Raw genomic sequence first — 24,266 nt, forward strand, 5'->3', positions numbered from 1 at the left:
TGGGTTCGAGCCCTGGTCCGGGAAGATCCCACACGCCGCAGAGCAACTGAGCCCGTGCACCTCTACTGAGCCTGCACTCTAGAGCTCGCGTGCCACAACTACTGAGCCCGCCTGCCACAACTACTGAAGCCCGTGCGTCTAGAGCCCATGCTCCGCAACAAGAGAAGCCACTGCAATGAGAAGCCCGTGCACCGCAACAAAGAGTAGCCCTCGCTCGCCACAACCAGAGAAAGCCCACGCACAGCAACAAAGACCCAAAGCAGCCAAAAATAAAAGTAAAAAATAAGTTAAAAAAAAAAAAGAATACGCTTTCCAATGCAGGGAACATGGGTTCAATCCCTGGTCAGGGAACTAAGATCGCACATGTCGCGGGGCAACTAAGCCTGCATGCCACAACTACTGAGCCCGTGCACCACAACTAGAGAGAGGAGCCCACGCGCTTCAACAAAGAGCCCGAATGCTGCAGTGAAGATGGTGTGTGCCGCAACTAAGACCTAACAGAGCCCAAAATCAAATAAATAAATAAATACTGATAAAAGGTGAGGGAGAGGGAAAATACACAGATTACAGTATCAGAAATGAAAAGGTGGATATCACTTGTAAAATATAATAATGGATATTATGAACAACTTAACACTAATAATTGTGACAATTTTTACAAAATGAACAAATTACTGAAACACAAGTTAGCAAAACTGACACTAGAAGAAAGAAAATGTCCAAGTTGTCATGTATCTACTAAAGAAATTGAATCTGTAATTTAAAATTCTCTTTCCTCTTCTCAAATAACTTCAGACCCCAATGGCTTCCCAATTGAATTCTTCCAAATACAGAAGCAAAACCAAAAACGAAAACAAACAGCAACAACAAAACACCAGTATTACCCAAAATCTTCCAGGAAACATAAAAAGAGGACACTTTAAATGGCCACCAAATACCTTGATACCAAAACCTGACCTTGAAATATGGTCAGGTTTTATATGAAAATAAAATTAAAGGCAGATCACTCTTAAACACAGTTGCAAAGAAGCTATAAAAAATTATCAAATCAAACAAGTTATATATAAAAATTAAATCATATGACAATTCAGTTGAATTTAGTCCAGAATGCAAGGATGGTTTAACATTAAAAAAATCCATCATATAACTGAACATATTAATGAAATAAAAGGAAAATATTCTATGATTATTTAATGAGATGCAGAAAAAGTATCTGATAAATTCAATACCCACTCATGATAAAAACTTGCAGCAAACTAAAAATAAAAGGGAACGTTCTGACTCATATAGAGTATTCACCAAAAAACTGACAGCAATTAGCATAACTTAAAGTAAGATACTGAAAGATCTGCCCCTAAGTGGGGAATCACTGAAGTGGGGTTTGCAATCAGTGCAAAGAGGGGAAAAAAACACTCTCATTATTCATAGTCAACATGATTATGCATCTGAAAAATGTAAAAGAACCTGAAAATTAATTATTAGAATAACTGAATTTAACCAAGTTGCTGGATCCAAAGAAAATATATAAGAAACAATCATGTTTATACACACCCATGAAAAGCAATTACAACAGAAAAAAAAATATTTAAATACCACTTATAATAGCAACAACAGGAAATACCAAAACAATACCCAAAATACCCTGGAAGAAATCTAACAAAAGATGTATATTCAAAACTACAAAATGTATCAAGAGAAATTAAAATAGACCAAAAGAGAGGGAAATTACATGTTCATGTATGGGAAGACCTAATATTATAAAGTATCACCTCCCTCTTAATAGATCTATGATTCAAAGATGTGTCTCAGCAGGGTTCTATGTGCAAATGTCTATATGGAAATTGACAGAAAGATTCCAAATTTTATACGGAAATGCAAAGAACCAAACAAAGCAGGAGAATCTTGAATAACAAAACTGAAGAACTTAAAATCAGCAGAAGTAGCATGTATTATAAAAGCACAGTAATTAAAGTATTGTGGTATTGGTACCAGGACAGACAAACAGTGGAATTGAATAGAAACTCACATACATACAGTAATTTCATTTAAAAAAAAGTGACACTGAAGTGTGCTGTGATCATGCCATGGAGGGTGGAATCTATCTCCCCACCTAAAATTGGTTCAGATGTTGAGACTGTTGACACCACACACATATCAACATATGAACTAAAAACAGAGTTACCATATGATCCTGCAATCCCATTCCAGGGCACATATCTGGAGAATACTCAAATTTGACAAGATACATGCACCCCAATGTTCATAGCAGCATTATTTACAATAGCCAAGATATGGAAGCAACCTAAATGTCCACTGACAGATGAATGGATAAAGAAGATGTGAGATATATATATTCTATTCTATTCTATATTATATTACATATATTATAGAATATTACTCAACCATGAAAAAGAATGAAATAATGCCACTTGTAGCAACATGGATAGACACAGAGATTTTCATACTAAGTGAAGCAAGTCAGACAGAAAAAGACAAATAAGATATGATGTCACTTATATGTGGAATCTCAAAAAAAATGATACAAATGATACAAAACAGACTCACAGACATAGAAAACAAACATATTGTTACCAAAGAGGAAACAGGGCCAGGGGATAAATTAGGAATTTGGGATTAACATATACACACTGCTATATATAAAACAGATAACCAACAAGGACCTACTGTATAGCACAGGAAACTATACTCAATATTTTGTAATAACCTATAAGGGAAAAGAATCTGAAAAAGAATATATATATAAAACTGAATCACTGTGCTGTACACCTGAAACTAACATGACACTGTAAATCAACTATACTTCAATTTTTTTAAAAAATAAGGTATGAAGAGATTAATTACTTACATACTGGTCTTTCTAGGGAGAACATGGCAGGAACAAAAGCCTGTCCAAAAATGGCGTGAGTGGCTTGAGAGAAAGTGGGATCGAGTGCCCTGGTGGTTAGGGAGTGAGGCCACGGAAGAGTTTGCGCACAGGGGCTGAGGCTTCTGTGGTTTGAACCTCCCACCAGCAGCACACAAGGTTGTGGGCAAGCTTTGTTATCAGCTTGCCCAGATGTAGGGCAGAAGGAAAGGGAGGAGATGGGGTTTGAAAGCTGTCAGTAGTCAAACACCAGAAATGGAATCAGACCTTTATTAGAGAGAGCAGTGGGGTAATTAATGGTGCCAGGTCAACCAGATACCCATTAGGAGAAAAATGAATCTGGACATCTACCTCACACCATACATAAAAAATGGACTCCAGGTGGATTGTAGATCTAAAAGTGAAAGTTTAAACAATAAAGCTTCTAGAAACTAACATAGGAGAATGTCTTCGTGTTTTGGGGGTACAAATAGATTCCATAAACAGAGCACAAAAAGCAATTATCTTAAAGGAAAAGATTCATAAGCTACTCCTCTTTATCAAAAGATACCTCTGAAGGTGAGAAACAGTGTGAGAAAACATTCGCATTTCATACATACATCCAACAAAGTTCTCAAGTATCGAATACATAAAGAATCCTACACAGCACAAAGATAAAGAAAACCCAACAGGAAAACGAGCAAAAGACAGGAGCTTCGCAAAAGAAGACAATAAAGAACAATAAAAATCCAAAAGAACAATAAAAATATTCAAAAAAGGGTACTGAAATTAGTCTTCAGTCAAATGCAAATGAAAACCAAAGAATCCCACTCTACATCCACCAGAATTAAAATTAAAATGACTGACAATCCAGTGATTAGCAAGGATGTGGAACAAATGAAACTCTTAGCCTTGCTGGTGTGAGTGTATTTGTTCCAACCACTTGGGAAATCTGATTGGCAGTGCTCACTAAAATACAAACATAAACCATATCCTGTGATCCACCAATTCCATCCCTGGTAGATACACAATAGAAATGCAACCAGATGCACACCAAACGTATAAGAATGTTCTCAGCAACAACGATGACCCAAAACTGGGAAAGATCCAAATGTCCTGCAAAAGCAGAATGGATAAATTTTTATATATTTATACAATGTAAAACTATCTGACAGTGACAATCAAGGAACTACTGCACATGCAACAACTCTGAATGACTGTCGTTGAGTGAAAGAAGCTACCACAAAAGAGTACACGTGGTAGAAATTCATTTATGAAAACTACAAAAGTTAACAAAAATATTTGGTGATAGGATTCAGTTCCCTTTGGGTATTGGAGGTTGTGGCTGGGAGGGGACACCGGGGTGGGGGCGGTTCTTGAGTTCTGGTGATGCTTTACCTCTTCGTCTGGGTAGTAGTTACACAGACGTGTTCAGTTTGAGAAAATTCATGGCAATAAACACTTAGAATGTTTGTACTTTTCTGTCTGTTATATTTCAACGAAAGAGCTTATTTTAAAAAAAAATGTTCTATATATAAAACAGATAAACCACAAGGACCTACTGTATAGCACAGGGAACTACAGTCAATATCTTGTAATAACTTATAATGAAAAAGAATATGAAAAAGAATATATATATATTTATATATGGCTGAATCACTTTACTGTACACCTGAAATTAACACAACACTGTAAATCAACTATATTTCAATAAATAAATTGAAAAAATAAAAAAATAAAAACATGTTCTGAAGGGCAGAAAACTAGCCTCCAGTATGACAGACACTAGGGAACAATCTCTTCACAGAAACTGTACCATATTGTAATACAGCTTTTTTTGTCCTTAAATTGCAAATGGAATAAAATCTACTAGTGCCTACTTTTTAAAATATGTTATGGCCTATAACATGCACACTACGCAATTCAAAACAAACGCTTTAAAAACGTGCATCTCCAAAGCCTCCCCCTCCCCACTTTCAGTCATTTCTGTTAATAAGTCCAGTTGGTCGTTACAGGGTGTGGACTGTCATAGTGAAGGAGGGGACACAATCGGGATGAGACTAGAGAAGGCACCATATTATGGGCAGGGGCAGGTCTTTCAAGGTTTTTCTTCAGATTCCACCTGGGGCTCTGCCTGCTTCCCTAACTTCTGTGGGTCAGGCTTCCCAGTGCCTGCTCTAGAGCCCCCGGTGCACTGCGGGGCGAAGGGCACTTGGTGAGGGTCCCCAGGCTGAGTCACTTTAGGTAGCCCAGCACCTGGGAGGAGGATCAGCCAGCTTTCCCAACACACGCACACACACGCATACACAGAGACATACACAACACACATATGCACATACATACACGCAGAGACATACATACACACACGCGCATACACACGTACACACAGAGACATACACACACGCATACACACGAATACACACATACACACACATACACACAAATACAGACGAATACACACAGAGACATACACATACACACACACATACACACAAATACACACACACACATACACATACACACGAATACACACAGAGACATACACACATACACAAACACACTGCATCCTGGTCAAACCACCCTAGAGAGCAGCCTCCCACCTGGGTGAGACTGGAAGAAGGGCAGAGACAGTGGCAATAACATTTGGGGGAGATAAACAGGAGAGCCTGGAAACCAAGTCCCAGAATGGTGGGAAGGGAGAAACTCAGAGCGTGGAGAATAACCCTAGGGAGAACCTATATGTGCTGAGTGTCTCCTTGGCTGGCCCCATAGTAACAGTCAGTGTTTACCAGATAGGTGCTGTGTTCTTTCTCTCTTTTGTTTTTTAATTGTGGTCAAATAAACACTACATAAAACTTACCATCTAGACCATTGTTACGCATATACTTCATTAAGTACATTCACCCTGCTACACTACCATCACCCCCATCCATCCCCCATCTTGCAAAACAGAACCCTGTACTCCTTAAGTACTCCCCATTGCCCCCACCCCAAGTCCTTTATTGGATGAGAGAACAAAGAGGCTTCATGTCACAAAGCAACTTTCCATCAAAGCAGGGCTGGGCCTCAGGGGCTCTCTGGGTGTCCTCCTGCCTTGGAGGAGTAACCATGACCTTGGGCAACCACGGCCGCAGGAGATGGGATGCCTCCGGGTCCACCGGGGAGGCACGATGCATGCTCCCCTCACTACGCTGTGCCAGGCAGAGCCCAGCTCAGCTCTGCGTGTCTAAGACCTCATGTCCACGAGCCTGTCTTCCTCTCTGGAAAGCAGGAATCAGGACACCTACTTTCAGAGTTGAAGGCGCTCTGATTCAGCCTGCTTCTACGGCTGTCTGGCACAGGGCAGAAGAGGGAGGCGATTGCTGCCTCTGGATCAGCTGCAGGGGGGGTGGGGTGGGGTGGGGAATGAGCTGGCAGAGAGAAGGGAAATCACAGGCAAAGGGGACCAGCCTCCCAGGCTGCCCTGTGCCCACACAGGACCTCACGGAGGAACAGAGGCCAGCGGGGCTTCCAGAGCCCGACAGAGTCCTTGCAATGAACGTGGGCACAGCCAGTAGGCTGTAAACTCCAGCTTGGCTTTCATACCCCCTCCACCCACCCCCACCAGAGGCTTGAGGGAAGGGGAGGAAGTTAGGATTTATCTCTAAGCTAATCGGTCCCCAAAGCTGATGGATTTTTCTGATGTGAAATCTCACGGCATCAGATAATTTTCTTTGGCAACTGCCAGGTCTCAGCCTGGAACAGCTCCCCAGCTCTCCCACCACGCTTTGGGCTGCAGGGCCCAAAGCGGGGCTGGCAAGACAGGGTAGCGACAAAAAAGCCAGACAAACATCCCAGGGAGCATCGCTTTTCCTCAGCCAGGACCTGGGGAAGCAGCACAGATATGCCAGCACCTTAATGGCTGAAAATGATGTTGGGGGTCGTCCTTGGGGACGACTCTCAGAATCGACCTAAGATGAACCATATCCACTGTCCCAAAGCACAGTGGCCACGACTGGAGATATTCGTTCAAAACATTAACGCAGGTGCCAGATGTATTTCCATCATGGGGATTCCTTTCTGCTGTCACAGGCTTAACTCTGCCTCCCAGAGAGAAGAGAGTCACAGCTGGAAATGCCTGGATTCTTCTCCCTCCAGAAAATCAGAAGCTCTCTCCACCAGCACCCAGGTCCCTCTCCCTCCTCGCTGCAACCTCACACCTACCTCTTCTCCCCACATCCCTGACCCACACCCAACATCAATTTTCCATCCTCACCGAAAAATACCTTGTTCCCTCTGTTCACACCCTTTCTCCTCTCCCCCCCTGCTTGGACAGTTTTCATGCAAAAGAAAAAGACTACATACACTTTGTCTTTTAAAATCCTCCTCTGTCTCCTGCCTGCCACCACCCGGCCATGGCCATGGCCACTGAGAGTCCCGAGCCCGCCCCTCCTGGTTTCTGCCCACTTTCAGGCCCCTGCAGCTCCTCACGGAGTCCACTCCCACCCGTGGCCTGACTCCCTGCTTCCACCCACCCCTCAAAAACGCCTCCATCCCTCCTGAAGCAGGTATCCAACAATTCTTTCCCACCTCAAAGAAGTTCTTCTCTCTCCCGAGTTCCCACCTCCTGCCCCCGCCAACCACTCCCTCTCCGGGAGGGACCCTCCCCACACTCTTCCCCCAGGGTCTCCCCTTGGGCCCCTCCTCCACCCCACAGCCTTCAATGCATCATCTCTCCCCAGGGCCACACGAGGCATCGCCAGGGCTCAGGGCTTCACCCCTGCACCCCACTTCCACATTCATCTCTGGCATCGGCCCCCTGGTAAAGCCCTGCCTGAGGTTCTGCATGTCCGCCTAAACAGGACAGTCTGGCCCCTGCTGCCTCATCCTCTGGCTCCTCCGTCAGGCCCCCCCACCCCGGTCCTGCCCCGCCTCCCTCCCTCTCTCTCTCTCCCAGGAAAGCACACTCACCCTTCGAGACGTGCAGTCAAGACTCACCTCCTCCTGCACAACCGACTACACTGACGGGCCACCTTCCCCCGGGGTCCACTTGTCACCTCCCTTCACACTCAGGGTGCACGGCCGCCAAAGCACTGGACACATCCCCCGGAGGCTGATCACCAAAGCAGAGGTCAGGTGCTCCCTTTCACACCTCCTAGGAGGACCCCACCAGGAGCTGAGTCTCAGATCTGAGCCCTGAGGCCAGGACACGGTTGACGACTTGGCCTTTCTTGTGAATGAGGGTCTCTGCCACAGACGGGCACAGGCAGGAGTGGCAGGGGCACTTCCAAGGGCTAACCTTCACCTTGACAGCCCCCCTGAAGGGCTGGCATGCCACCCCCATTTTTCCCTACAGATGTGTAAACTGACTGAAGGAGATCACGTGACTGGTCCAAGATGAGTCTGCAGTAGCCACAGACTGTATGAAAACACAACTCTTTGCAGGACAATCTGTCACAATGGGGGAGACCCCAGCTGTGTTGCTCGAGGAGACTTAAGGAATGTCTCCATAAACATAAACGTTGTTTATCAGGCAGTCCAAGACCAAGCTAGGGTGTAAGAACTGTTCTGACTTTAAGTAGCATTTCCTGGTGGATCTAGAAGCACCTATGGTAAAAATAAGTTTGGAAAATGATGTGTTAAGTGAACTAAGTGAGTTGCTTTCTTGCAGGACTTGTCAAGGCCTTTAATACGGAACTCTGGGACCCAAGAGGGGGCGGTACACACAGTGTGTCCCAGCCTGACCTGAATGTGGGCTGCTATTTTCGGGACCATCTCCTGGGACTCCACAGAGCACAGTTGGAGAAGACCAATGTACACACTCATGTAATTAATTGGAACTGGATATAATTAACTGGATCTGAATATCATTAATAAAAAATTACATACTGAAATGGCTAACTTCCTTTCATTTAATCACACGAATTATGTTGGGCTCAACAGAGTGGCAGCTCGGAGTGCTATTTTCTTGACACATTTTTCATTTTTTAAAAAAGGTGTTGATGAAATTTTTCTCTCCTAACGTGCAACTTAAAAAAAGAAAAAAAATTGGTGTCAGAGCAGACGTTTCCAAGTTCTTGAGAACATACACACAAAGGCTGGAAAGCAAATCGGAAAGGCTGCTCTTTGCTTCCTCCAAGGAAGGAAATGACAGCAGTGGGGAGCTTTTATGTGCTACTCCCTCCCCATCTGTGATGTGGTTCATTCTCACGACCACGCCCCCAGACCATGAGTCCCCACGTGACAGATGAGGAAAATGAGCTTCTGAAAGTGTGAGAAATCAGAGCTACACAGTGAACACAGGTTTCTTGAGCATCGACGATCCATGGTGGACACTGTGAAGGGTCAGAACAAGTGGGTGAACAAGCCCACAAAGAGATCAGTGTTCAGGCAGGAAAGCACAGGGCAGGCTTAAACGTGGCTTAAATGTCCAACTAAGGCTCCTGAAAGGGGAGCCTGTGAGCCCTGTCCATCGAGATGGAGAGAAGCACATAGAAAAGAGAGCCAGAAAGAGCCGAAAACACCACCTGCATGGACGCTGCTGTTGAAGGAACCCAGCCAGACCACTGGGCAAAGCCCGGCTCGCTCAGCTGAGACATGGAAACGACCCATGTCCACCAACAGATGACGGGATAGAGACAATGCAGTCTACACAGACAATGGAACAGGACCCAGCCTTTAAAAAGGAGACCTTACCATTTGCAACAACACGGAGGGATCTGGAAGACATTATGCTAAGTGAAATACATCAGTCAGAGAAGGATGGAGCCTGCATTATGTGGGGCATCTGAAACAGTCAATGGGACAGAGGTAGACAATAAAATGGGGGGGGGGGAAGTGGAGGGGGATATAAAGTGTCAAGTTTGCAAGATGAATCAGTTCTAGAGAGATGCCACACAACACAGCGCCTAGTTAACAGTAAGGGATGCTATGTTCCTAAAAAAATTTTTTAAGAAGGTAGATCTCATGTGAAGTGTTTTTACTACAAAACAAACAAAAAAACAAAGGGATACAAGGAAACCTTTGGACACAATGGGTATGTTTATTGCCTGGATTGTGGTGATAGTCACACACGTATATACATCTGTCCAAACTCAGCAAGGTGTATACATGAATCACGTGCAGGTTTTTGGTAGACCAGTTATACCTCGATAAAGCTGGGGGAGAAAAAAGAAGTCCTGAGCACTTCGACGAAGAGAGGAATACAGAACTGCCTGTAAAATGGTCAGCCCAGGAAGTCAGCAATTACAGTGAGTTAGAGGATTATTAGCCAATGCAAAGGAGCAAGACAGCCCTGCCAGAGGGACACAGGAGCAGTGAGGTTGTGTGGAGCACACACGTGATGTAAGCAGTTCTTTGCAGGAAACCACCTTTAGCAGGAAGCCCCTTTCCTTGTCACTTTAGCAGAGCTATACTGTCACTAACCTTAAACCAGGCACCCCCAGGCTCTACTCATCTCCGGCCCAAGCACACCTTTCAGACCTTTTGATCACACAATACCTTGCCTAACTTGTCAGTTCTTTCCGTAGATCAAAGACGTAGAAATGAAGAATAAGGAATTAACAGATGACCAGATCTCTTCCCTAGCTTCCCCATCAGTAATCACGTGAACAAACTGTGTGAACAAGTTGGCATCTAAAGAAAGATCACGAGGACTGACAAGCCTGCACATGGCGGGGAGCGCGACAACTCTGACCCCCCATCTCCACGATTAACTGAGATTATTTCCCCTTTTTTCTCTTTAAAAACTTTCCTGGCCAAGCAGAATCTTCAGAGGTGCTTTCTGGGGGACACTGAGTCCACCATCTCCCCAGATTGCTGGCATTCTGATTAAAGACAACTTTTCTTTTCTACCAACATTTGTGAGTTTGATTTTGTAAGCAGAGAGCAGTAGGACCCCATTCAGTTACACTGAGGTGTTCAACAGAACCTCTTCTTTTATCAACTTTTCAAACACAAGAGAAGCAGGGGTAGAGAGCAAGCTCACAAACAGCCATGAACACACTGTTCAGGCTTGGAAACCTTATCACCCCCACCTTCTTCTTCTTCATATTATTGGCCCACTTTTTTCAATTATGTTGTTTTTTTCCTTATTGATCTGAAAGAGTTCTTTATACAGACCGAATACCAATCTCTTACAGAGAATGCATCACAGATATTTATTCCAGCTAGTAGTTTGCTTTAAACTTTAGAGCCCCTTCTCTTAAAGCAGTTGCTAATATTAATGGTCTTTTATGATGTGTCTGTGCACAAGTGTATGTCTTACCTTTTCCTACCTCAAGGGCATACAGAAAATCTCTTCTATGTATTTTAACATCATGTCCTTCATTTACGTCTTGAGTCCTATTGGCATTGACTTGTGTGTATGCTGTGAGGTAAGGATCTCATTTGCTCTTTTCCCATGCGGACAACCGCTGTCCTGCATCCTTTCCCACCTGGTCAATAACACATCTCTGCCATCACCTGGGTTCCCAGACAGGTAAGCATCTTTTACAAGGCTCACTACCCTGTCCACCCATCCAATTCTGTCTCTCCTACTAAGATATCACAAACCTTAACCATCACTTTCCATCAGGAACCTCACTCCCCCACTCTTACACCAGCTCCACTTTGTGTTTTCTTTTAATGTCTGGTGACTGGGAATATCTCTGTCTTTCTTAGGATCTTATGTTTTAGGACTACTCTTGGCCAGATTTTACACAGCACTGGCATGTGTTTGTACTTGGGCAAGGGCATGCTGACATCCTAAGAGCCAGCCATTTTCACAAATGCAACATCTTCTAACTTCATGTATTTTCTGAGACTTGCCCATGATTTAAACACAGCTTGACGAAGTGGGAGAGTGGCATGGACATATGTACACTACCAAATGTGAAGTGGATAGCTGGTGGGAAGCAGCCGCATAGCAGAGGGAGATCAGCTCGGTGCTTTGTGACCACCTAGAGGGGTGGGATGGGGAGGGTGGGAGGGAGGGAGATGCAAGAGGGAAGAGATATGGGAACATGTGTATATGTATAACTGATTCACTTTGTTATAAAGTAGAAACTAACACACCATTGTAGAACAATTGTGCTCCAATGAAGATGTTAAAAAAAAAAAAATTTAAGGGTAAGCTGGGACAAAGAGAGTGGCATGGACATATATACACTACCAAATGTAAAACAGATAGCTAGTGGGAAGCAGCCGCATAGCACAGGGAGATCAGCTCGGTGCTTTGTGACCACCTAGAGGGGTGGGATAGGGAGGGTGGGAGGGAGGGAGATGCAGGAGGGAAGAGATATGGGGATATATGTATAACTGATTCACTTTGTTATAGAGCAGAAACTAACACACCATTGTAAAGCAATTATACTCCAATAAAGATGTTAAAAAAAATAAAAATAAACACAGCTTATTAATCTTTCCAACTTTCCTTCAGGATGATCACTGAATTTATATAATTATGAGTCACGCATTTTACAGATCAAGGGCCTGGTGGATAGATATCATAGCAAGAGTGAGGCCTAGAATTTAATTTTCCTGGGGGGAAAAATTAGAACACAACCCCCAAATTCTACTATGAGTGGAAGCATATTCACAAAGTTATCCTGTGCAAGGACAGCAGGCACACGCTGAGGATTAGTATTCTGAAGTTACAGAATGGTTCCCTTGTGGTAGAAAAATAAATACACCCCGGTCTCTTCTCTCTGAAGATCTCTCCTCCCAGAGATTCATTCTGGCAAAACTGTCAGTTAAAAATATCCATCTCATTGCCACTTTCCTCTCACAGAAGAAATATGCTTTTCTGCAGAGAATCCTGATGAGCATATTCACTTAAATGACGGTCCCGTCACACTGCAGATGGGTGAGTGCAACCGGCAAGAGAGCTCGGCCTCTCGTCATTTGCAGCTGATTTTGATACTCTAATGATATTTCGGGATGCATAAATATTCCACTAGGTCTTTTTTGGGCTCAGAAGAAGGAAATACCTTATACCCTAGAGGCACAAACAGAACTGCCCCATGGTATCCATCAGAATGCAATGACAATTCCAATTTCGTTAAGAAAATCCTCAAGAAGCCAATTTCATGGTGGACAGTCCCTAGAAAGCAGATGGAGTGAGGTGGCTGCTAGACCCCGGGCTCCCAGAAGGCCAGAATTTCACTGTCATTTGTGAGCCTGCTTCCCCATCAGTAACATCTCTGTTAGGGAACCGTTGACCAAAGCCGCCCGCCTTGGCCAGGAACGATGATAACCGCTTGCCTGAGTTGTCTCACAACAGGAGGCGCTGATAAAGAACACGGTGCTGCCACCGAAAACTAACGGGGAGAATTCGGGAGTGGCTGAAAGGAGGGAGGAGACGCCAGCCCATAATATGTCCTGACAACCTCCCAGAAACCCTCACGCTGGAATCCATCTTGGCTGAGAGATGCGCGCGCCACCAGGAAGGACCCTGAGTCAGAGTGATTGGCCAGAGACAAGCCGGAAACTAACCCCATCACCATAAACCTGAGACTGCGAGCCACGTGGAGAGCAGTCCTCCTGGGATCCCTTACCCAACGGCTCTCCGCCCGGGCGCCCCTTCCCCATAAAGTCTCCTGCTTTGTCAGCACGTGTGTCTCCTCGGACAATTCATCTGCGAGTGTTAGACAAGAGCCCACTCTTGGGCCCCGGAAGGGCTCACCCTTCCTGCAACACCTTCACAAGCTATCCCTGCTGTCAATTATAACAAAAATCTCCTCCCCTTCCAGAATCCCCCAAAATTCTTTAGCATTTTCGCAGCGGAGGGCGGTTGATGCATCTACTCTATTTAAGGCTGAAGTATGTTTACAACTCTAAATGGAAAATCAAACCGGAAGGAAAAGGCTTTGCTGAGAGCACAAAAGTAAATTCACAAGCTTTGAAGACTGACAGCTGAGGAAATGTTCAGAAAAATACTCACTTATTCCTATGCCCAAACCCATTAAAAATCATGCAATTCCTCTGAGGTTTCACCCTCCGCTTCCTTGGAGGGGGGCTGATTGTTCTATGTCCCTTAAATGCCTTGTGACTGTGCCCACTCCCACACTCCCAAAGCTGAGATGGGGGAGGGGGCAGGGCACAACCATTAAAAGAATGACAGAGCCGTGGAGGACGTGACATAAACCAGTTAGAACCGACTAGGCCCAAGATGGCAGAAGGTTCGACTTCTGGTGGACCTTGGGCCTCGTTATATGCTCATTGTAATACATTAGCTAAATGACACACCCACAGGTGCCTCCATGAAAGTTCTGAGGCCGAACATAAAAGGCCGAAAAGTGGGTGGTGGTCTGATTCCCGGAAATCACTGCCCCTTCTTTCCCCACTCGTTAGCTATGAAATTACCCAGCCCATAAAAACTAATCACCCCATACTTCAGGGCCTCTCACCTTCTGAGATGAACCACACTCTGTCTATGGAGTGTGTATCTCTCTAAATAAACCTGCTTTCCCACTTAGTTCTCAGGGCAGAGCCCTCTTGCCTCTCCGCTTGTAGTCTTCACAAGCGTCCTACATTAATAAATATACTTCTTACCTATCACTTTGCCTCTTGCTGAAGTCTTTCTGCATCGAGACATAAAGAACCTGAGCCTCCTTAAGTCCTGAGACCAGGTGTGCAGTTTCAGCTGGGAAACTGTGGGTTCAAGACCCACCCGAGGTGCGATTGGGTTCAAGTCCCAATCTGAGGTATGGGGTTTCAAAGCCACCGTGGAATCCATCTAGGACATTTGGGACAAGAACGCTCCCCAATTTGACGTGAGGGAATTCCTGCCCAAGCACAACACAGTGACTATTAGCACCGCAGATGTAGGGTAGATGCTGGATTAGCAAGTGGAATAAATGAAGCTGCCTTGCTTTACAAAACAATGATCTCGCAGCAGCTCCAAGTAGCAAGGCCTGTGTTCTTCTGCTACCCCAGGGGCAAAACGTTGGCTTTGAACCACTGTCTAGACACTCCAGTATCCCATCTCCACTGGTGGTCGTCATCATCTTCAGAACTGGCACAGAGCTCCCCCGTTGAGGAATGCAGTTTTCCTCTCCTTTGGTTGTCCCAAAGCCACCCTACATACGACACTCTGGACGGCTGCCCAGCGCTGCTCCATCCAACTAGCAAATGCTCCTTCCCACTGTGGATGAAAAATGTTGCCTGCGGTATCAGCAAACAAAGGATGCTGTGGCCATCAAGCCATCGGCCATTACCATAGCCCCCACTGTGAGCCCTGAGGGAACTTAGGATGAGAAAACGCAGGATACTGGCCCCATGTAGCTGAGGAGCACATCAAAGGAATGATTTCAGTGAGCCCAGACTCTTGCATCTTCTCATACATAGAAAAGCACTAAATTCCTTAACTTGACATATCTGGTTTTCTTTGGTTAAGAGTAATCTTTGGATGTTCCGACCACATGGTTTTGTTGCAAACACGTCTGTATGTCCTGGCTCCCCGTCCCTTCCCTCTTCAGGGCCGTCACTTAGAGCTACCTGAGATGCTGTGCCTGGGCTTGAAGTCCTCCGAAAGTCCACCAAATGAAACATAATTCTTAACTTTTAGGTTGTGCTTTTTTTTTCAGTTGACACCATGAATGCATAAGAACCCATGGAATCCACCAGAAGCTGGGACCTGCTCTGGTCATCATGCTCACCATGCCTGGCTCAGCCTCCTCACCCCTAATGACATTCTCTTCTTCAGACACACTCCAACCCATATACCAGCTTCCCTACTACCCAGTCACAAGGGTGTCTTCGGCCCCAGAAGAAGAGGCCAGCACCTTCAGCCCAGAACCCATATCCTACAAACTTCCCCTGTACCAGGTGCTTGGCTGGCACCTGGCCTACAAGCCTGTGCAAATCTGCTCCTACAGGTCCTCCAGGGCAAGAGGAAGCCAAGGGCCCATCGTGGGTCAGTGGGATGAGGGCCACAGGACAGCTTCACCCACAGGGCAGCAGCGGCTCGGGGCTGCCCCTCATCCCTGGTAAGCTTAAGAGGGCTCTTTGTGGGCTTCCCTGGTGGCGCAGTGGTTAAGAATCCGCCTGCCAATGCAGGAGACACAGGTTCAAGCCCGGGTCTGGGAAGATCCCACATGCCACGGAGCAACAAAGTCTGTGTGCCACAACTACTGAGCCTGTGTACCACAACTACTAAGCCCATGCGCCTAGAGCCCATGCTCCGCAACAAGAAAAGCTACCGCAATGAGAAGCCTGTGCACCGCAACAAAGAGTAGCCCCCGCTCGCCGCAGCTAGAGAAAAGCCTGTGCGCAGCAATGAAGACCCAATGCAGCCAAAAATAAATAAACAAATAAATAAATAAATAAATTTTTTTAAAAAAGAGTGCTCTTTGTAATCAGAGTTAAAGTCTTCTTCTACTCGGCATCCTGGCATTTCAAAACGGTGGACTTCTCGTAGACCAGTAATAGAGGAAGGTTTCAAACAGTATGCATTGTTGGTGATGTGTATCTACTTTCAATCTGAACAGGAATCTGGTGGGAGTTACACAAATAAATGATGGAATCCAATGAAAGCAGCACTTTTGCCCCTTTCCTGTTTACCCATTTCTGTCCCCCTCAAACCTTACAAACCTAATTATAGGAATGAGATCATGAAGCAATTGAAACTAACTCCTGACTTAGGCTCTCCTGAATGTGTACCATGCCTTGCCTAACCTGTGATTCTTTTCCTAAATAGAAAGAAGGAAGAATGAAGAATTAAGTAGTTAAAGAATGACTAGCTGGGACCTCCCTTGCAGTCCAGTGGTTAAGACTTCCCCTTCCAATGGAGGGGGTGCAGGTTCCGTCCCTGGTCAGGCAGCTAAGATCCCACATGCCTCACAGCCAAAAAACCAAAACACAAAACAGAAGCAATATTGTAACAAATTCAATAAAGACGTTAAAAATGGTCCACATCAAAAAGATCTTTAAAAAAAAAAGAATAACTAGCCCTCTACCCCCGCAGCAGCCCTGCAGGCAGATCACGTGGGCAAGGCAACATCTGAAGAGTCAGCCAGTCCGCACACGATGCAGAATGATGCAGAACCCAACCTCCTGCCTCGATGATGCACTAAGATTCTTTCCCCCATTTTTCCCTTTAAAAATTGTCCTGGCTGAGCAGAATCTTCGGAGTTGGTCTCTGGACATGAGTCCACCATCTCCTCAGATTGCACCTTTCCTTTCTACTGACACTTGCCTCTCGAATGATTGGCTTTTGAGTGGCGAGCAGCCGAACCTGAGTTTGGTAACGCCATGAGGACTGTGGTTTACAGAAGCATAGTGTAATGCGGAGGGGATGTGGTGTGTGCACTGGGGAGCCTGGGGGAGGCATCACTTCCAGGCAACTGAGAAATAAAATTCATATTTATGGCAAGACCAGAAAAATCTAAACGAAAAATCTTCTCTGCCCTTTGGCCTCCTCTCTCCCCTCACTGTGCGCTGTGTGTCTGCACTGTGCATCGACCAAACCTCCCCCATCACAGAAATACCTGCTCAAGCATGAAAGGCAACACTCCCCCAGCATCAAGAGGACAAGCCCTTAAAAGATAACACTCTTCTTGACCTCGTAAGGGGTCACAATGGCGCTTAGATCTGGATCATGTAAACTGTCAATAATAAGTCATTTGATGTGCAGCCCTCCGTCTCAAGAAACTTATATAACTGTGCCTTGACTTCCAACGGACAGAACAGTTCTCAGAGCTTTCTGAGATGCGCTTCCTGGGTTATAATCCTCAAATTTGGCTTGCATAAAATTTTCCATTTCTTTCTTAGAATGACTGATTAATTTTTCGTCGACACAACATAAGTACCCAGCAGCGGGCCCAGTGCTCATCGGCCCTTGACTGTGAATCAGACCCCAGCTTCAGATGCTCTGTGCTCAGATTAGTACTGATTATACAGACCCAGCTTCCCAGGAGGTAAAGAACTAGGACAGCTGCCCAGCCCCACCCGCAGGGCAGCGTCCCTCCAGCAAAACAACCCCGTTTCACACACGTCAGAAGCAAAACCTCACGCCACGCAAGGTTACCTCTTATTTCTTACCGAAAACTAGCGGTTTGGTAAGGTCCCGAAAACCCTCCTGATGATGAAATCTTTCTGGAATAAAACAGAAGAAAAGAGAGGAATTTACTTTGGTTTCAGGAATGATACGGGTGCTCCTACAGAGTACAGAAATTTAAATGAGTGAGAGGCTTTGAATACCTGGGAAAGTGAACCGATTATAATTCTAATGAGATGATCAGAAATCACCCCGAAACAAATACTTAAAATGTTTCTTTAGCCATTCATCACATGATTATTGCCTTCACATTGTGTTGGACAAATAAAGCGATGGCTTATGTATCACTCTGGCTGCAGAGACTCTCAGCATTTCAATGAAGCTCCTCAAAGCCCTCATGAATATGTATTTTCCCACAACAAAGCTTGACCCCACTAGTTGGCAGAACCGGTATTCTGGGACGCTTTCAGAAGAGGTGGGTGTGTGTGTGGGGACTGCAGGGGGATGAAAAGAGATTAAAGGAGAGAGAGAGGAGGCAGACCACCTCTCGTTTCCTCTGCCCAGGTTCCCAGCCCACCCTTCCTCCTGGGCAGCGTGGTTTTATAAAGAGAACAGAAAACAGGACATCGGGTTTCACAGTCCCCTTGAACAGAGGATGCTTTGCAAACTCGGGCTGGAGAGGAAAGCCAAAGAGTCAAGGGCATCAGGATGGCAAGAGCCATGGGTTGGATCAGGAATTCACGGCGGGGCAGGAGGAGGAGCCCCACCCCGTCCCTCTGCAGGGACGGGGAGCCTGGGGCAGTGCAAGAGGACGGGGTTTCCGGGTCTGAAATATCACATCCAAATTCCTTTCCTCCCTCCAATTTGGCTGAAGACAGGATAAGTTATAAAGGAATTTCTTGGTTCCTTTCAAAACCATGGCAATGGCCGCTTCCTCCCCGTCACCCCATCTGCTGGGAATGGAAGAGCTGGGAGCATTTCATGAACAGCTGTGCTGGTCGGGAAGTCCACCTTCAATCTGGCCCCGGGGTCTGAAGTCATAGGGGGTGGCGTCATTCTTCGGGGAAGACAACAGGGTCTTGCTATCGGCGCTGGCAGCCAACGGCTTCAACTTCATCACAAAGGTCCACTCTGGACTCAGTGTTGTCACTTTTCTAAGGGAGCCCGACAGCCGCTCTCATTTCCCTGGACACACATTCCTAGCAGTGGGGTTTAATGAGGAAATTTGGGGGCCACCCAAAACTGGCCCAGTGCAGATGCCTCGGGTCCATATATAAGGGAGAAATGATGCGCTAACCCTTAGAAGGCTGCAGACGCTTCCATTCTGACCAAGCCACAGCACCGTAACCTGCTTGGCTCTACTCAGGGGGAGCTGGATGTTTGCATCGTTGCTCAATTTCTTTCCACGGGTACGTGCTTCTGCTGCCTCTCAAACCCCTTCGCGGCGTCGGCCTCGGCTCCATCATGTGTAAAATGTGGACAGTGGGAACCACCTTAAAGGAGGATGGGAAGGTGAAACCCCACCTCTAGAACACTGTCTGGGGCCACGGCAGCATCAACAGCCCGCCCTTCCTCCCGCCAAACCCCACCACCACAGCGCCTCCAGGAGGAAGGGATCTGGGGGCTGGTGCTCATACTAAATGTCACATCCAGCGGCAAGAACCCTTCCCTGGGCGGGGGCGGGGGGGGGGGTTGTGAGGGCGGTCTCAATTCCTCACTCTGTCCCAGGTTCGCTCTGTGACCTCAAGCAGGTCACTCAGAAAGGTCACTGTCCTGCCTGGGCATCCCCCACCCCAGCTCTGACCAGTTGTGACCAAGAAGGACAGCAGGGAGGGGCCTGGAAGCCTCCAGCACAGGCTGGAGTCCTCCGCACCTGTCCTTCCCTCCCTCCCGGCCCTCCAGCCACCACCGCCCCCGACACCATGGGGCGTGGAGGGGCCCATCCACCCAGAAGTCCAGCACCTCCCACCCCTCCAGGCCCAGAAGCACCTGGGGGACCCCGGAGCTGGTCTGCGGGCTTCCCTGCCGCCCCACTGTCTTCGAGCCGCTCAGAAGGACAGTGTCGTCCACCTGGAGCCTGAACATCCCGCCTGCTCCCCGCGGGTTCCCAACCAAGGTGTGCAACCATCAAAGCACTCTGGAAGGACAACCAGCGGCACCCGGCGCCTTACGTAAGGCTCTTCCGCCAGCAGAAAACAGGCCCACATCTTAGCTCAATTTAGAATCGGTTTTTAAGGGTCTATTAATAGGCTTCACGCGAGCACCCCTTGTGGATGGCGGGGAGTCAGGGCTCCGGGCTCCCGTCCACCGCTATTCATTAGCATTCTTTTCATGTCTGTCTTCTCTCATTTTCCCAGCAGCATTTTAACTCAACAGCAAGGTCACCTACCACTTGGACCCAGTGCCACTTTTCATTTTCTCTAAAGAAAAATATGAATTTTCTTTTCCCTCAGCGGTGCCCTCTCCCCCCTCCTCTGGGGACCCCTGGCTTGCACTGGCTACAGCAGGGCTGTGTTATTTTGATGACCTGTATCTCCAGATATGATGGTTCATCTCAAAGACAAGTCCAACGAAGTCGTGAGTGGGGAGGTCCAGGAAGTCCTTGGGGGTCCGCTGTCGCCTCCCTGGTTGGCTCTGAGTCCACACGCCACCTGGCCAGGCACAGCCGGGAGGCCCACGCCGTCCAGCGGCCAGGATGAACCTGGAGATTCAAATACGGTTTGGAACATTCAGGCTCTTCTCAGCCATGTGTGGCCCGGTCACTCCTCCTTGTGCCAAACACACGTCCCCGGTCTCTTCCTACCCCTTCTGGGGGCAGTCATGGCCGGGTCACCTCCTCTGTCCCTCTCGGCCACTTGTGACTAGACAGAAATCCAAGAGCCTGTTCTTCTGGCAACTCACAGCCACTCCTGGAAAAATCCCTCATCAACCTCCAGGCTGGAAATTAAGCACACAGGTCTCTCCCCACAAGATTAGAACAAGCCACTGTCTAAGTTGTTGGTCCATTCACAGGTTAGTTGGTTTTTAGGCTACCCTGTAGCCCAATTTCCCTAGTGAGACAGGAAACAGGAATTCCCAGGAGCCCAGGAGACTCCGTCTGTCCCACATGCTGACAACTGGATTCTCCAGGGTCCAGGGCCCCCAGCCCTCAGAACGACTGCAGAACGAAAGGCAGGCCCTGGCCCTGGGCGCTGACCCCACAGCTGAATCCAGGCACAGAGAACACTTCCATGAAAAGCCTTTCAGCTGCCTGACTTCAAACACCACTAGGTTCGGTTCTCCTACGAATACTGTTGCTGAGGCAGCTGGCATTTGGTTTCGGGAGAAATTAATTTTCTCACAGGATGCCACCTCCACTGCCAGTGGAGGGTCCCCATTATTCCACATGCAAATTTCTGGCAATAAATTGGATCTATGATCAAACAGAGCCTTTGAAGTGCCACGTTTCCAGATACTCGGGAGATAAACAGAAATTCCAAATATTCCTTAGAGTGGATGGTTCATAGATTTGCTGATGAAGGTACCCACCGCCTTTGATATTATGGCAGGGGAATCAGTGGGAAGTCCCAGATTCAGAAAGATCCTTGAGGCTCCACGGTGGCCCAGGGGGTTGCGGAAGGGGACCAGGAAAATGGCAATGGCCCCAGACAAGCCAGATCACAGGGCCCCTCACCCAGAGCAGGAGATGTTGCCCAGGGAGCCCAGGAAGGGGCAGTGCTGGTGGGAGAGGGGTCAGAATCAATCTTCATAAGCATCTTCTCACAAAGTTAAGGCAACATCCACAGCTTCACAGTAGTTCCATCTGTTTCAAAGCCCAGAAATTTGCTATAAACCCAAACTAGCTATAATGTTCAGTATCTCTAATTTACTTTTTCCATGTTTGTTTTTATTTTTATTTATTTCTGGGGGCTGCATCAGGTCTTAGTTGAGGGACCTTTCATTGTGGCGCTTGGGCTTCTCTCTATCTGAGGCACAAGGGGTCAGTAGTTGTGGTGCACGGGCTTAGTTGCCCCACGCATGTGGGATCCTAGTTCCCCAACCAGGGATCGAACCGGCGTCCCCTGCATTGGAAGGTGCGTTCTTAACCACTGGACCACCAGGGAAGTGCCTCCATGTTTGCTTTTATGTCAAATCCTCTGGGGTTCTACTAAATAAACCTGGGAGCTCCTAACACAGTGTTTGAGCTAATTAACATTGGGGTTGAATCAATGAAAGGTGTCCTGACCCAACTGGGCCTTCATCCTCCATAAACTTGACCTTGAGCAGCAGACCGTGACCTGAGGACAGAAGCATGGTTCCCCCTGCTCTTTGTGGCAGGGGTGTTTACACTGCAATCCTGACACGTTTCTCCAGTGGTTCTCGATATTAAACCGGTCTTGTGTTCTGGACTCCTTCCCTGGCTTTGTGGAAGGAAAGGACAGTGCGACACTAAGGTATAAAAAACCAGAACTCAGTGCCAAGGCTGAAAGCGGTCCACCAGGTCTGCAAAGACCCTGGGAGGGAAGCGGGGGTTGAGATGAACCCTCCCAGCCTGGGTCTGTCTGGCTCTCCTCATTATTATTCCCTCCTAAGCAAGTGAGGTTTCTATTTTTGCTACAAGGAGCCTGATGCCTTCCAATCCCCCTGCCATCTCCTGGAGGGAGGCTGAGATTTTGTTTTCTATTCAGGCAGCTCAGGGATGCTGAAGGGAGGGTCATCCAGAAGACTGGGAGCCAGAGACAAGCACTGCCTGCCAATCGTATCAAAAGAGGATGCAGCGCTCTGGAGAGCTCCGGGCAAGATGACAGGGCGGGCACGCAGTCTGGGGGACCGCTCGGGGCCTGGTGCAGCGAGAGTTATTCAGTCCATCCTGTGCTCGCCACGACAGGCACTCACGCTTCACAGGTGGGAACTTTTAATCCTCCCAGTGCCACTGCAAGGTAGCGAGGGTGGTCATCATCCCCATTTTACAGATGGGAAAACACGCTCATATAAGGTATTGAGGCCACACAGGAAGTGCTAGGGCTGGGATTTAATCCTGGCACTTGCCCCCGAGTCCATGCTCTTAGCTCCCACATTATGCTGGTAGAAAGAAATGGGGAAAGATATTTATAATATGTAAACCAAATGAAGGATCATTAAGAAATCAATAAGAAAATCAAAAATTGAGCAAAAGGCATGAACCAGTAATTCACAGAATAATAATTACATAAAATAAATATATATATATGAAAAGATGTTCAACCTCACTGGTGGACAGAGAAATGCAAACTAAGACCCCTTATAGATACGCTTCCCCCACCAAACATTAAAAGCATCTGACAAGGGCTTCCCTGGTGGCGCAGTGGTTAAGAATCCGCCTGCCAATGCAGGGGACGCGGGTTCGAGCCCTGGTCCGGGAAGATCCCACATGCCGCAGAGCAACTAAGCCCGTGCGCCACAACTACTGAGCCTGCGCTCTAGAGCCCATGCTCCACAACAAGAGAAGCCACCGCAATGAGAAACCTGCGCATGGCAACGAAGAGTAGCCCCCGCTCTCCACAACTAGAGAAAGGCCACGCACAGCAACAAAGACCCAATGCAGCCAAAAACAAATAAAATAAATAAATTTTTAAAAAAAAGAAAAGCATTAAAATATATATATATCTTTAAAAAAAAACCTGACAATACCAAGTGTTGTCACTGCATAGGACAAGGGGGACTCACACACACACAGCTGGCAGGACGGCTCATCAGGAGACACACTTTGGAAAACAAATTTAGCTGCTTTGAGAAAATTTGAAGACTCTTGTACTCTCTCCTGCAACAATTCCCATCCTTGCTAAATATTCTAGACAAATCTGGCTCATGGTCACACAGAGATGCACTGCGTATTCCTAACAGCCTTATCTTAACAGCAAGAAACTGGGGAGCACCTAAACAGACAGATTACATCACATTCCTACAATGAACCCCACAGCAGCGAAAAGGTCTGAATGACAGCTACACATTTTCATATGGATGAATCTCACAAACATAAGGTGAAGGAAAAAAGGCAAGCTACAGAAAAAACACACAATTTGATATCATTTACCTCATGCTTCAAGACATGCAAAAATCACAGGTGCAGCAGGTATGCTGACAAATGTAGTGAGTGTAAACATCAAACTCTCACAACAGGTACCTCTGTGTGGGAGACAAGGGGGTGCCAGCAGGGAGGGGCTCTAGCTGTATTGGTCATTGTGATGGTTTCAAACATGTCCACAAACTCTTGGACATTCCCCTCAAAAGGTGGAGCCTACCTCTCCTTTCCCTAAGTGTGGGCTGGACTTAGTAACTTTCCTCTAGTGAACAGACCACGAAAGGCATGTGCTATTCTTAGATCACTCACTCTGGGGAAAGCTGGCCACCATGCCATGAGGACACCCAAGCAGCACCATGAAGAGGTCCACACGGCTGAGAACTGAGGCCTCCTGCCAACAGCCATGT

The 24,266-nt window shown here is 46.9% G+C and overlaps 1 protein-coding gene across 4 annotated transcripts in view; it reads right to left on the reverse strand.

The window, feature by feature from the left end:
- The window catches only part of APBA2 (amyloid beta precursor protein binding family A member 2), a 232,895-nt gene that overhangs the window by 98,231 nt on the left and 110,398 nt on the right, over nucleotides 1–24,266 (reverse strand). For 2 of the 4 annotated variants that reach the window (XM_059915337.1, XM_059915336.1), the window contains exon 3: nucleotides 17,864–17,917. The exons of 1 other annotated variant lie outside the window; for it this stretch is intronic. The gene's annotated coding sequence lies outside the window, so the exon portion shown is untranslated. Of the gene's footprint in view, nucleotides 1–17,863; nucleotides 17,918–19,116; nucleotides 19,172–24,266 lie in introns of those variants that run through there. One more of the 4 variants, XM_059915339.1, reaches the window with a different exon arrangement.

This window comes from Balaenoptera ricei, chromosome 2, assembly GCF_028023285.1.
Source record: "Balaenoptera ricei isolate mBalRic1 chromosome 2, mBalRic1.hap2, whole genome shotgun sequence".
In the NCBI taxonomy this organism is placed as follows: domain Eukaryota; kingdom Metazoa; phylum Chordata; class Mammalia; order Artiodactyla; family Balaenopteridae; genus Balaenoptera; species Balaenoptera ricei.